We start from the raw sequence: 13,838 nt of genomic DNA, 5'->3' as shown, positions 1-13,838 counted from the left end.
GTGTCTGTTGGCGTTCACACAGACATGTATATTCAGGAATTTATATTACATGTCTTCAAAGGTGCATGCAAAATAAAAACTGCTCCACCTGTCCAACAGCACATATTCATATGCCTCTCTAACACTACTGTTACACCCGATAGTCTAACACTTTTTTTTACTTTGCACATTTTTTACTTTTTTATTGCATTCAGTAAAAAATGTGCAAAGTAAAAAAAAAAAAGCGCCTGGTGGCCGGGTCTTTGCCCACGGGACCCAGCCGGGCACAGCCCGAAGGAGCAATGTGGGCCCGCCTTCCCGTAGGCCCACCACCCGCAGGAAGGATCAGAAGGGGCCGTTGCTATGTGATATGGGTAGCAGTCGTGGGCGGGGGCCCCGACAACCCAAACCCTGGACAACGACTCTGGCTATGGGGACATGGAATGTCACCTCACTGTGGAGGAAAGAGCCTGAGCTAGTGCGGGAGGTTGAGCGGTACCGGCTAGAGATAGTCGGGCTCACCTCCACGCACAGTCTGGGCTCTGGAACCCAACTCCTTGAGAGAGGCTGGACTCTCTTCTACTCTGGAGTTGCCCGCAGTGAGAGGCGGCAAGCTGGTGTGGGCTTGCTTATAGCCCCCCAGCTCAGCCGTCATGTGTTGGAGTTCTCCCCGCTGAGCGAGAGGGTCGCTTCCTTGCGCATTCGGGTTGGGGATAGGTCTCTCACTGTTGTTTCGGCCTACGGGCCAAACTGTAGCGTAGAGTACCCGGCCTTCTTGGAGTCCCTGGGAGGGGTACTGGAAAGTGCTCCAACCGGGGACTCCATTGTTCTGCTGGGAGACTTCAATGCTCACGTGGGCAGCGACAGTGACACCTGGAGGGGTGTGATTGGGAGGAACGGCCTCCCCGATCTGAACCCGAGTGGTGTTCTGTTATTGGATTTCTGTGCTAGTCACAGTTTGTCCATAACGAACACCATATTCAGGCATAAGAGTGTCCATCAGTGCACGTGGCACCAGGACACCCTAGGCTGGAGGTCAATGATCGACTTTGTAGTCGTATCATCTGACCTTCGGCGGTATGTCTTGGACACTCGGGTAAAGAGAGGGGCTGAGCTGTCAACTGATCACTGCCTGGTGGCGAGTTGGATTCGCTGGCAGGGGAAGAAGCGGGACAGACTTGGCAGACCCAAACGTATCGTGAGGGTCTGTTGGGAACGTCTGGCGGAACCCGCTGTCAGGGAAGTTTTCAACTCCCACCTCCGGGAGAGCTTCAACCAGATCCCAAGGGAGGTTGGAGACATTGAGTCCGAATGGACCATGTTCTCCACTTGCATTGTTGATGCAGCCGTCTGTAGCTGTGGCCGTAAAGTCGGCGGTGCCTGTCGTGGCGGCAACCCCCGAACACCGGAAGTAAGGGATGCCGTCAAGCTGAAGAAGGAGTCTTATCGGGCCTGGTTGGCTCATAGGACTCCTGAGGCAGCTGATGGGTACTGGCAGGCCAAGCGTGCGGCAGCTCGGGCGGTTGTAGAAGCAAAAACTCGGGTCTGGGAGGAGTTCGGGCAGGCCACGGAGGAGGACTACCGGTTGGCCTCGAGGAAATTCTGGCAAACCGTTCGGCGCCTCAGGAGGGGGAAGCAGCTTTCTGTCAACACTGTTTACAGTGGAGGTGGGGAGCTGTTGACCTCGACTGGGGATATTGTCGGGCGGTGGAAGGAATACTTCGAGGATCTCCTCAATCCCTCTGTCATGTCTTCCGTAGAGGAAGCAGAGACTGGGGACTTGGAGGTCGATTCATTCATCACCGGGGCTGAAGTCACTGAGGCAGTTCGCAAGCTCCTCGGTGGCAAAGCGCCGGGGGTGGATGAGATCCGCCCTGAGTACCTCAAGTCTCTGGATGTTGTAGGACTGTCTTGGTTGACACACCTCTGCAGCATCGCGTGGCAGACGGGGACAGTGCCTCTGGACTGGCAGACTGGGGTGGTGGTCCCTCTTTTTAAAAAGGGGGACTGGAGGGTGTGTTCCAACTATCGGGGATCACACTCCTCAGCCTCCCTGGGAAAGTCTATTCCAGGGTACTGGAGAGGAGAATCCGGCCGATAGTTAAACCCCAGATTCAAGAGGAACAATGCGGTTTTCGTCCTGGCCGTGGAACACTGGACCAGCTCTATACCCTCCACAGGGTGCTTGAGGGTTCATGGGAGTTTGCCCAACCAGTCCACATGTGCTTCGTGGACTTGGAGAAGGCATTCGACCGTGTCCCTCGCGTCATTCTGTGGGAGGTGCTCCAGGAGTATGGGGTTGGAGGCCCTCTGTTGAGTCCCTGTACAACCGGAGCAGGAGCTTGGTCCGCATTGCCGGCAGTAAGTCGGACCTGTTCCCGGTGCATGTTGGACTCCGGCAGGGCTGCCCTTTGTCACCGGTTCTGTTCATCATTTTTATGGACAGGATTTCTAGGCGCAACCAGGGGCCGGAGGGGGTTCGGTTCGGGGGCCGGCAGATTTCGTCTCTGCTTTTCGCAGATGATGTTGTCTTGTTGGCTACCTCGAGCCAGGACCTTCAGCATGCGCTGGGGCGGTTCGCAGCCGAGTGTGAAGCAGCTGGGATAAGAGTCAGCACCTCCAAGTCCGAGGCCATGGTTCTCAACCGGAAAAAGGTGGCTTGCTCCCTTCAGGTTGGGGGAGAGTTCCTGCCTCAAGTGGAGGAGTTTAAATATCTTGGGATCTTGTTCACGAGTGAGGGAAGGATGGAACGTGAGATTGACAGGCGGATCGGTGCAGCGGCTGCAGTAATGCGGTCGCTGTATCGGTTTGTCGTGGTAAAGAAGGAGCTGAGCCGAAAGGCAAAGCTCTCGATTTACCGGTCAATCTACGTTCCTACCCTCACCTATGGTCATGAACTTTGGGTCATGACCGAAAGAACGAGGTCCCGGATACAAGCGGCTGAAATGAGTTTGCTCCGCAGGGTGGCGGGGCGCTCCCTTAGAGATAGGGTGAGGAGCTCTGTCACCCGGGAGGAGCTCAGAGTAGAGTCACTGCTCCTCCGCATCGAGAGGAGTCAGCTGAGGTGGCTCGGGCATCTCTATCGGATGCCCCCTGGACGCCTCCCTAGGGAGGTGTTCCAGGCATGTCCCACCGGGAGGAGGCCCCGGGGAAGACCCAGGACACGCTGGGGTGACTATGTCACTCAGCTGGCCTGGGAATGCATCGGGATCCCCCCGGAAGAGCTGGAGGAAGTGTCCAGGGAGAGGGAAGTCTGGGCGTCCCTGCTCAGACTGTCCCCCCCGCAACCCGGCCCCGGATAAGCGGAAGACAATGGATGGATGGATGGATATTGCATTCAGTCTCAATCCACCTGAACCTAAACTCAATTTTCATATTGTAGGAGAATCAGGTCATTAAACCTTTAAGTTAGTATGAAAGGGGCACCAACCTTCATCAGATCAGAAGGATTTTATTTATTATTATTTCTTTTAATGCTGATTTAATAATAATTAATAAATTAACAGTAGATCAGTCTGATAATCTGAAGCGTAAATTCTCAATACAGGGGTCATCTATTTCCAGCTCAAAAGGACACCGTCTGACAACAACTTAGATGAAAAGTATTATTCATTTGACACAACAATGAGAATATATATCAATGGTAAATAATACGATAAATAATATGGATGATATGATGTAACACAAACGACTAATTTAAGAAACTATAATAGTTTGGTAATAGTGAGAAGTAGTTTTGAGGAAAAATGGGGACGCAGATGTAAAGATAATTTCTTAAATGAATGACTAAACGAGTCCAATGAGAAGTGAGATTGTTATAGCCATGAGACACCAACTCATCGTTTAAAACAGCATAAAATGCCCACTTTTCTGCCAGCAATGCTCCGATGGATGTCTGCTCTGAACTGATGCGAAGGGGGACCCAGGCTGTCACTCGTTTCTTCAGTCTGCTCTGTGGTCCCACGGGGGGAAGCCAGTTGAACAGCCAGTTGATCTATGTCAATCACATAGATTTTAAAATTTCAGTTTACAATGACATTTCAACATTGTTAACAACATGTGTCAGACACCTTTTGATTGAACATTCTTCAATAATCATACTAACATATATGATAACTAATAGTATAACTGACTAATAGAACAAAGAAATAAGGAAAGGCAGCCGAAATGAACACTAGGGAACACCTAACTGCTATTAGACTCTAGAAAGCAGTATGGTTCCATGGTAAAAACTCAGAAAAACTTTCTAGGAGAACTAAGGTCATAGTCTTGTCATTTTAGAAGCTAGACACACGGGAAAGCATTGATATCATACATATGAGTTTAGTGTTAGGCTTGTCACCACTAACTAGTGGAGACCCAATGATACAGACCCGGACACAGGATTTATGAAACCAAAAATGCAGTATTTATTAACAAAATGAGGAACAAAAAACGCACTCGAACGAGTAGAACAAAAACAACCAAAAACGCACTCAAAAGGAGTGGATAAAAATGAAAAGAGCTCCGACGAGGCGGGTATGTGATCAAGGCACACGTGAAAGCGGCAGTTAGATACTGAAACAAAAGAAAAGAGCACACTATAAGTGGCTAAGACAAAACAGTGGAACATAAACTCTTTCTCAGGAGGAGAGGAGGACAAAGGAGACGTAGTACTTATGACCAAGAGACCAGACACCATCATGGGAGGATGAGGAATAATCCAGCAAAGGTAGGAGAGAGCTCTCTCCTTAAATACTCTGCCAAATCAGGAAGCATGCTCCACAGGTGAGTCCAGAGGGAGGCGGAGCTGGCTGAGGTATGGGGACGCCCAGCCACAAAAACAGGGGAGACACAGACAGACAACAAACACTAGGAAAAGGGCAATGAGACACACTAGGAGAGACAGGGAAGCAGGATCCTAACATTTAGTACTGTAAGAACAACCAAAGTTGAATTAAACATATAGATTGCAATATCGTGGTGTGATGGAAAAGAAAGCACACAGACACACAGAAGCAGTTTGCTACTGGAATGTAGCACTATCTGACTTTGGAGGTTTCTCTGAGGCCTGGCAATTATCCATTCAGACGATTTTATTGCCTTTATTTAGTGTAGCTGGAAAGAAAAAAAAAATAGCATCTCCACTCCACTTTCACTCTAGGTGAAAGGTAACCTTTGAAGTTGAACTGCCTGTGCTTCCCACTTCCCTGAAAGAATGGCAGAAGGTGTTCCAGGCCAGACATCCCGTCTCTCTCCGAAATCACACCTTCCTGTCAACAGTCCAAACTGTCAATAACTCTTAAAAGTTGGGATGTTTTGCGACTTGTTTCTCTGAAGGAATGCAAAGGGGGACAGGTCAGTTAGAGGTCTTGTTCATCCTGCTACAATATACATTAAGCAGTACTTAATAATTTTACCAATATCTTCATCTGTATTTTCAAAGCCACAGAGCAGCAGCACATTTATAGGCAGGAGAGGTCACTTACATTTCTTTCTTTCTTTCTTTCTTTCTTTCTTTCTTTCTTTCTTTCTTTAAGTTGTTAAGGATTTTATCCTTCATTAAGTACATTTTCAGGACTCAAAGGAGCAGACCAACACGGAGTCAATGTAACAACACAAAATTCAATTTATTACAAAAGGAGGAACAAAAGGCGCACTCAAAACGGAGTGGAGATAACTGAGGATTACGCTGGTTACTGAGGCTAGGGAGAAACAAAAGGCGCACAGAGGCACACTGAGCAGGACTGAGAACACTGAAACGAAAAGCAGAGAAACAGGAGCATGAGTCCAAAAGTTCAACAGAAAATCCACTGGTCGAAAACTCCAGGACAAATACAAGAGCAGAGCTGACAAAAGAGCAGAGCTGGAGGGCAGAGGTCACTGGTGGAGACTGGTTTAAGCTGGGAGACGTGAAAGGTAGGATGCACCTTCATCGAAGGTGGGAGTTTGAGGGTTACAGCTCCAGGATTTACAATCTTTTTAATGACATAAGGTCCAATATACCTGGGCGCTAATTTGCAAGACTCAACCCATAGCGGAATGTTTTTGGTTGAGAGCCATACTGACTGACCTGGAGTGTAAGAGGGAGCTGGGACCCTGCATCTGTTAGCGGATCTCTGCTGGACTTTTAGGGTGTGGATTAATGCTGCTCGGGTGTCCTTCCATATCTTATGGATGCGTTTGATGTGGTCCTGGACTGCTGGAATGGCAATGTCGGTCTCCTGTGCAGAAAATAGAGGCGGATGATATCTGAGTGACACTTTGAACGGAGACAACCCACTTGCAGATGAGACGAGCGAATTATGAGAGTACTCAATCCAAGGTAATAAGGTGCTCCAACTGGTGGGGTTCTCTGTGGTGACACAGCATAACGCAGCCTCTAGGTCCTGATTGGTGCATTCCATCTGACCATTAGACTGTGGGTGATAGCCAGAAGTTAGGCCTACCATGGCTCCCAAGGCTTTGGCAAAAGCCCTCCACACATGCAATGTGAACTGGGGGCCATGGTCAGAGACAATGTCCGCAGGTATACCGTGTAATCTGACAACATGAGATTAGCGGTCTCAAACGCTGATGGGAACTTAGGAAGGGCGACAAAATGAGGAGGCTTGGAAAAATGATCGACCACAGTCAAAACCACAGTGTTACCTTTAGAAGGCGTTAAGCCAGTAACAAAGTCTAGTGCTATGTGGGACCAAGGCCTCCCGGGGACCGGCAGGGGATGAAGCAGGCCAGCCGATGCCTGATGAGAGGCCTTGCTTCGGGCACATAAGCCCGTGTGTCAGCATCCAGTGAGGGCGACCAGAAGTGTCGGCGCAGGAGAGATATGGTGCGGTTCACTCCAGGATGACATGCCCACCAGGACGTATAGACCCACTGCATGACCTGAGAGCGAACAGTGGAGGGAACAAAAAGTCTATTAGGGGGGCCGTTACTTGGGTCGGGTTCACGTCTCAGGGCCTCACGGATGACCCTCTCAAAATCCCAGGTCACAGCAGCGACAACCCGACCAGCAGGTAGGATGGTGTCAGGTGCAGCCTCCAGCTCTGAGGAAGAGAACTGGCGGGATAGGGCGTCAGGCTTGGTGTTCCGTGTCCCAGGTCTGTAAGTGAGAGTGAAATTAAATCTACTGAACAATAATGCCCATCTAGGCTGACGGGAATTAAGTCTTTTAGCAGATCTGATGTACGACAGGTTCTTCAGTCCACACAATGAATGGCTTTTGAGCCCCCTCCAACCAGTGTCTCCACTCCTCCAGTGCCAATTTGATGGCAAGTAGCTCCCGGTCCCCCACGTCAGTTACGTTCTGCGGGAGAGAGACTGCAGGAGAAGAAGGCACAGGGGTGCAAACAGTTATCTGGGCCTGACCTTTGAGACAATACTGCCCCCACACCAGTGTCAGAAGCATCCACCTCCACCACAAACTGTCTCTCCGGATCTGGTTGCGCCAGGACTGGCGCTGAAGTAAACTGCTCCTTAAGCTTAGTGAACGCTGCCTCAGCTGAAAAGCTGAACTTCACGGAGGAGAAGTCAGTCTGGTCAAGGGCGTGGCAATCTCACTGTAACCCCGGATGAACCATCAAAGTTCAAACACCCTGCTGAAGTTCGCGAACCCCAGAAAGCGCTGCAACTTCTTTCAAGTATCTGGGACTGGCCACTGCTCCACCGTCCTCATTTTCTCCAGGTCGGCCTTGAGATTGACCTCCTGAATGATAAAACCAATGAAAGACACAGACTTGGCATGAAATTCATATTTCTCCGCCTTCACAAATAGTTTGTTTTCAAGGAGTCTGGTTAGAACCTGGCGGACATGGCTCTCATGCTCCTCGGCAGAACCAGAACAGATGAGTATGTCGTCTAAATAAACAAAAACGGACCAGTTGAGAAAGTCCCGAAGGACATCATTAATTAAGGCTTGGAAGACAGCCAGAGCATTAGTGAGCCCAAAAGGCATCGCTAGGTATTCGAAATATCCTAGAGGTGTATTAAAGGCCGTCTTCCATTCATCTCCCTCCCTGATGCAAACCAAGTGGTGGGCGTTACGTAAGTCCAGCTTAGTGAAAACGACGGCTTCCTGCAGGGAGGCAAAGGCAGAGTTCATGAGGGGCAGAGGATACTTATTCTTGACAGTGATTTCGTTAAGTCCACGAAAATCAATGCAGGGTCTGAGAGACTTGTCCTTCTTGGACACAAAAAAAATCCAAGAGGAGGAGGGCCGGATGATACCTGCTGTGACTGACTCTTTGATGTATTGCTCCATGGCTTCTCGTTCTGGTCGTGGAAGATTGTACAGTCTGCTGGAGGGTAGAGGAGCCGGTCAATGGCGAAGTCGTACGGTTGATGAGGAGGGAGAGAGAGAGCATGCTCCTTATTGAACACCTCCCGCAGGTCGTGATATGCAGAAGGAACACAGGAGAGATCAACACAGTCCGATACTTTAGACAAACCGGGGCTCCCCCCAGCCAGTGGAAGGGCCGAGCGTAGGCAGAGAGCGTGACAGTGGGGGCTCCAGCCTCAAATCCTGCCTTGAGAGCAGTCAATATGAGGATTATGCAATTTTAACCGGGGTGACCAAGAACCAGGGGTGAGTGTGGAGTGTGGAGCATGGTGTTTCACCTCCACAAGGATCTTCACATTTAACGCATATACCCTAATGGGTTCCTCCAAAGCCTCCAGTTCGTAACCTACTTGTGCGGCCACCTAAGTCTAAGAAGTTGTCCTCTGCACCAGAGTCAATGCCCATCCACAAGCAGGGATGCCTGCACCTCGAATTTAGTTCCTGACAGGGTGTTAATAACTGCTGAGTTAGGGCTCGTCAATACCCCCACATTTATTGAGGAGCCGTCTCTTTTGGCCGAATAGGACATGCTGCAACGACATGACCGCTAGTACCACAATACATGCACTCACCTGCCCGGAACCTGCAGAGACGCTCAGCGGGTGTCAGACGAGCTCTTCCCAGGAGCATGGGCTCCTCCTCCGCAGGCCGGGCAGGAGGCGGTGCTGGAGTGGCAGGTCGGAGCAAGGGCTCGGGAAGTGGGTGTCAAGCAGAGCAAGGAGGAAGACGAGAAGTCTAGATGGATGGCAAAATTGATCAGTAAATCCAGGCCAGGAGGATCGTCACGAGAACTCATCCTTAACTTGTTCGCTAAGGCCCTGGATGAAGACTCCTCGCAGCGCCATCTCTTTGCGCCCAGCATAAGCTGCCACTGTCCAAATGTTGACTACATAATCTGCAGTGCATGGGAGCCCTGTCAGATACTTAGCAGACGGCTAGAGGCATTCCTCGCGTGGCTAGGGTGACCAAAAATCATTTCCAGCTGCTCTTCAAATTCAGTGAAGGAGAGTGTGCTAGTGTTACTGCTCGAATCGAGTGCCTCAGCTCACCTCAGTGCCTTATCTTGTAACAGTCCTATCACGTAGTGTATCTTAGATAACTCAGAAACAAAAGACCTGGGACGCTGTTTAAACACCATACGACACTGTAGCAAAAACCCATGACACTTCTCCAGAGTGTCATCAAAAGCTTTGGGATCACTGACAGGAACTTCTCTAAATGTGGGAATATCTGTTGCGGCGGCTTGGTGAGGCTGATCAAACACAGCAGTCGCTAGGTGAGACAGGTGATGTGATAACTCAGAAACCTGAACCGCCATGTGCCGGCTCAAATCACACAAAGCCTGAAGCAACTGCTCGTGCAGTCCTAGCTGAACCTCCTGATTTAGAATTGCACTTCGCATTGGATCTGCTGAGTCCATAATTGGCCTGTTCGTTCTGTTAAGGATTTTATCCTTCAGTAAGTATATTTTCAGGACTCAAAGGAGCAGACCAACACAGAGTCAATGACAAGAGACAAAATTCAATTTATTACAAAAAGGAGGAACAAAAGTTTTATGTGTGTGAGTGCACACAGACCAGATGGTTGAACTCACAGTGATAACTCAGAGAACACAGAGTAAACGGGCAGGTAGAAAACAATCCACAGATTTATTAACCAAGGGTGTCCACCAAAACAGGAAACTGAAGGCAAGAGCAAAAAACGCTCTGGAATAGTAGCCAGCAGAACTGTATAGTCTTTAAACAGAAAGAGTCCACAAAAAAACAGGAAACTAAGGGTGAGAGCATAAAATGCTCTAGGCAGGCAGCAAACCAACTCTTCTCACAGGCAAGGCTGGGCTGGGCTGAGGGCTTGCCAGACAGGTGAAGCACCTGAAAAAAATAAAAGAATTCAGGTCAGGAATGACAGGTTTCACAGGAATAGCAGAAGACAGGCAAAGGAACAGACGGGTGTACCACTGAGACAAGCAGACGATCCGACAAATACTGGTGGACTGCGCCGTGGTTAAATACAGCTGTAGATTAGGTTTAGATGAGATGATGACTTGTAGGTGAGAGAGGGGGCAGGGTAGGAGGAGCTGGCCGGCAGGTAAAGCCCACAGTACAGACCTGAACAGACAGGGGAAGACAGACAAGACCACAAGGGGGCAAGGAGACACAGGGAAAACACAGGGGAAAGGAGGAGGCCGAGCACTGCCTAATAAAAAGGCGCACTCAAAACTGAGTGGAAACAACTTAGAACTACACTGGTTACTGAGCAAGAGAGGCACACCGAGCAGGACTGAGAACACTGAAATGAAAAGCAAAGAAACAGAAGCATGAGTCCAAAAGTTCAACAGAAAATCCACTGGTAGAAAACTCCAAGACAAATACAAGAGCAGAGCTGACAAAAGCTTTCTTGGTAATTACTCACACAAGGGACAGGATGTTCACACAGTTGAGATCAGGACAAACTGGTGATCACATGTCCAGAGAGGCTCTCCTAAATACTGCTGGCACACAGCTCTAATGTGCCTCAGGTGTGCAGGTAATTAGGCAGAGCAGCCATGCATGGGGGAGGACCTGCCCAGACTCAAACATACAGGGGAGACAGACAAACAGACAAATAACACTAGGGAAAAGGGGAAAGAGAAAACACTGGGAAAAGACAAAAGGCAAATCCTAACACAAGTATGGGTACAGTTCTTTTAATTGTGGCATTATGTCAGTTGCCCAAAGTTCTAATTACTACTCACAATCAGTTACTTGCTTTTTCATTGAAAGTATCACAGAAACTGATCAAAATTTGAGCTCGTAAAGGACAGAGGTGTCTTTACATGGTTTACATCTCAGGTAACATTTACCTTAACTGTGCAAAATGCTGAAGATGGCAGTGTGTGCAGACAGTAGCCCCTTTCTGTCCTCAGCGTGACATGAGAGAATGCTATGTTTTTGTTCACATTCCTTTTTCCTGTGGCTCAGGTCTACTGGCATGTTCACCCATAAATGCAAAGTGCATTTTATATCCACACCTCCACCCTGCTGTCTGGGATTGGGATTTCTTTTGGAATAATTATGAGTGCATTTAATCTAGTTGTGGGCAGGAGTAAAACAGGATGTAAAGTGAGATGTAAGGGCAATTAATCACGTTTTATCAGACATCTTTGCCAGCACTCTTTTCCCAGCACTCTCTGGTTGTTCTCTCTGCAAAAGAAAACCAAACACGGATAGTTACACACAGCTGCACTCACACACATGGATACAATGAATTCTCAAATTGCAACCGAAATAATGGTCAGGTCTCAAATAATGTGAGTGTGCGGTCTATACAAATAACCAAAGGTCTGTCCCAATAACCCAGGACAGAAATACTGTATTAGGGGTCAACACCCACAAAGTTTAGGTTGCCTGTTCTCCTTCAGGGCCTGCCTTTCAGCAATGCAAAATAATTCAATTCAATTCAATTCAATTCAATTCAATTCAATTCAATTTTATTTGTATAGCGCCAAATCACAACAGAAGTTGTCTCAGGACACTTTCCATATAGAGCTGGTACAGACCAAGCTCTTTTATCTACAAAGAAACCAACAATTCCCCCATGAGCAAGCACTTGGCGACAGTGGCGAGGAAAAACTTCCTTTTAACAGGCAGAAACCTCGAGCAGAACCAGACTCTGGGTGGGCGGCCATCTGCCTCGACCGGTTGGGTGAGAGAGGAAGAGCAAGAGAGGGAGAGTGAGACAGACAGACAGACAGAAATGCAGTCAGAGAGAGAGAGAGAGACAGAGACAGAGACAGAGAGACAGACATGCAGTCACAGTAACAGTGACAGTGGATGTAATAACAGCAGTAGCAGTTGCAGTGGATGTCAGGCAGGGCCAAGGCAGGAGATGCAGCTGAAATCCACAATCCAGATTCAGCCACTGTCCATGGGAACCTGCAAGACGACAAAGCACAGAGACTCCGGGGAAGGAGCTAAGTTAGTAACACGCCGTGGTAGGACATGAAAGCGTGCAGATGGAGAGGGACAGAAGGACAGAGGAACTCGGTGTATCTTTGGATGTCCCCCGACAGTCTAATCCTATAGCAGCATAACTAGGGGCTGGTCCAGGACAAGCCTGAGCCAGCCCTAACTATAAGCTTTATCAAAAAGGAAAGTTTTAAGCCTACTCTTAAATGTAGAGACAGTGTCTGCCTCCCGGACAAAGACTGGAAGATGGTTCCACAGGAGAGGAGCTTGATAGCTAAATGCTCTGACTCCTGTTCTGCTTTTTGAGACTTTAGGAACCATAAGTAGACCTGCATTCTGGGAACGCAGTGTTCAAGTAAGGCAATAAGGTACTATGAGCTCTTTAAGATAAGAAGGTGCCTGGCCATTTATGGCTTTGTAAGTAAGGAGGAGAATTTTAAACTCTATTCTAAACTTTACAGGGAGCCAGTGCAAAGTGGCGAGTATTGGAGAAATATGATCTCGCTTCCTGGTTTTTGTCAGAACACGTGCTGCAGCGTTCTGGAGCAACTGGAGAATATTCAGCAACGAATTTGGGCAGCCTGATAGTAAAGAATTGCAATAATCCAGCCTGGAAGTTACGAATGCATGGACTAGTTTTTCTGCATCATTTTGAGACAAAATATGCCTGATTTTTGCGATATTACGTAGGTGAAAAAAGCAGTCCTTGAAATTTGTTTTACATGGGAGTGAAAGGACATGTCTTGGTCAAAGATAACTCCCAGATTCTTTACAGTGGTGCTGGAGGCCAGCGCAATGCCATCCATAACTGCTATGTCATCAGAAAGTGACTTTCTAAGATGTTTAGGGCCTACTACTATAACTTCAGTTTTGTCCGAGTTTAGCATCAGAAAATTGCAGGTCATCCAGGTCTTTATGTCATGAAGACATGCTTGTAGTCTAGTTAACTGACTGGTTTCTTCCGGTTTCATTGATAAATATAGCTGGGTATCATCTGCATAGCAATGAAAATTTATTGAGTGCTTCCTGATAATCTTACCTAAAGGAAGCATATATAAGGTGAATAGAATTGGTCCAAGCACAGAACCCTGCGGAACTCCATAGCTGACTTTAGTGAGCACAGAGGAGTCGTCATTAACGCGTACAAACTGAGAGCGATCTGACAAGTAGGATTTAAACCAGCTTAGCGCAGTTCCCTTAATGCCAATGAAATGTTCCAGTGTCTGCAATAGGATGCCATGGTCAATGGTATCAAATGCAGCACTAAGATCCAGTAAGACTAGTACAGAGACAAATCCTTTATCAGATGCAATTAGAAGGTCATTTGTAACTTTAACCAGTGCTGTCTCTGTGCTATGATGCACTCTAAATCCTGACTGGAAATCCTCGAATAAACTATTATTGTTTAGAAAGTCGCAAAGCTGATTGGCAACTGCTTTCTCAAGAGTTTTTGAGAGAAAGGGAAGGTTGGATATCGGTCTATAGTTGGCTAAAACCCCTGGATCAAGAGTAGGCTTTTTCAGTAGCGGTTTTATCACAGCTACTTTAAAGGACTGTGGTACGTAGCCTGTTGATAAAGAGAGACTGATCAT

At 48.1% G+C, this 13,838-nt stretch overlaps 1 protein-coding gene across 1 annotated transcript in view; it reads left to right on the top strand.

Moving 5' to 3' along the window:
- rbfox3a (RNA binding fox-1 homolog 3a) overlaps positions 1–13,838 on the top strand; it is a 340,376-nt gene that overhangs the window by 283,630 nt on the left and 42,908 nt on the right. The window lies entirely within an intron of this gene.

Source organism: Chaetodon trifascialis, chromosome 21 (genome assembly GCF_039877785.1).
Source record: "Chaetodon trifascialis isolate fChaTrf1 chromosome 21, fChaTrf1.hap1, whole genome shotgun sequence".
Taxonomy (NCBI): domain Eukaryota; kingdom Metazoa; phylum Chordata; class Actinopteri; order Chaetodontiformes; family Chaetodontidae; genus Chaetodon; species Chaetodon trifascialis.
Note: the sequence above shows the minus strand (reverse complement) of the source record. Positions and strands in the feature narration are given on the sequence as shown.